Here is a 1,657-nt window from a genome sequence, read left to right as displayed (position 1 = left end):
CATGATGGAGGGGACAGCTGGAAGACAGCTGACACTTTAACCCTTTACACCTCAGAAGTATTTCCATGTCACTGCGCCGGATCAGAACCTCCACATGGACCTACCTCAAGGATATTATCTGATCATACACCCCCCACCCCCCCCAATCCATGTGTGTGTAGAGGTGTGTTATCATGTGTCTTTTGGAGACGTAAGATGATGATGAGGGGGGGGGGAGGGATGAGTGAGCTCTGGAACCCTCAGGAGACATTTACAGCCCCTATACATCACATGCGAGGCGTCACATGACCAGCAGATCTGCGGCCTGACTGACTGCACCTCAGGCCGGCTCTGGGGTCCAGCTGGGGTGAAGCTACAAATCCCATCATGCATCTGCCTCTGGGAGTCATGCCTGTGGCCGTCAGAGTCTTTCAGGGCCTAATGGGATTTGTAGTTGCACCACAGAGGCCCTCCCCAGTCATGGCAGCTTCAACACGTTGATGTCATTTCAAAAGACATTCTTTATAATCATCCCCTGGTGATCCTTCCTTGTGCAGCCCCTTCCTGTGACAGGGTGACAACGCTCTCTCCCTGCCTCCCAAATGTGCTCCTGTGTTGTCACCCTGCCACACGCGCCCCCTGGTGGGGACTACAAGCGGCACGCAGGAATGGTCCATTGCTGTCACCAGCAGGAAGCCGCTCAAGAGCAATGATGTGCAGCCGACGCCGGAGCGAGTGCATGTAGACAGGAAGTGGCTGCAAAGAGGCCGCAGGAGATCAGAGGCACTGAGATGGGAAAAGAAAAAGTAAACGTCATCCAGTCCGGGTTCCGTTTCTTCCTTTGTAGCCGGAGTTCCGCCTTAACCCGGCATGATAAGCAGATGCTGGCGGGGCTCCAGGCTGAGGAGCGGGGGAGGGAACATTCCCGGGGGGTGAGCTCACTGCCGAGTGTGACCCCAGATCTCCCCGGGAGAGATCCCCCCCCCACGCACACGAGTCACATGACATCACGGAACGCAGCTGTTAACTCTTCACCGCCCCGTGTCACGATTTACAGATCAGCACAGGGGGTCACTTGGGGTCGGGGTGACACGAGGCTCACCAATCACCAATCACGTACAATCAGCTTCAGATCTGTGTGATATGAGGGCCGGCCTATCCCATCACATGGGCCCCGGTACTATGCAACGGGTCACCCGGGCCGGAAACCAGGTGACACCCCGCCGTGACGTCATTGCGCGGTCATCTTATTGACGCCTGCCTGCGGCCATCTTGGTGATGGACGCCGGCAGAGAGACGAGGGGACGTTCACCACGCGGGATGAGGTATGCCGCCGAGTCCCCTCCTCTCTCCTGACACTGTCGGGTCAATGACCGAGTGCCCGACTTTTCAGAGGGGGTGACACCAAAATGACATCTTGGTGTCACCCCTCCAATAGTGACACCCTGGTGCGGGCCGCACCCCACTTGTGACGCCCCTGCTGTATAGCTGTTGTCAGATCTGTAGGAGATTGTACAATCAGATTGTAACGTGTGTGGTGAGCTTCAATATTGGGGAGTATTGAGGAGTCGCTGTGATCTGATTGGCTGGGACGGGAGAGGTCTTTGTAGGGGGAAGAAGCGAAGATTGTATCAGTTCTGCAGATCGGGAATGATACATTGTAACAAACTTTATTTGT

Source organism: Nanorana parkeri, unplaced genomic scaffold (assembly GCF_000935625.1).
Source record: "Nanorana parkeri isolate BGI_ZX_2015 unplaced genomic scaffold, ASM93562v1 scaffold2813, whole genome shotgun sequence".
In the NCBI taxonomy this organism is placed as follows: Eukaryota; Metazoa; Chordata; class Amphibia; order Anura; family Dicroglossidae; genus Nanorana; species Nanorana parkeri.
Note: the sequence above shows the minus strand (reverse complement) of the source record.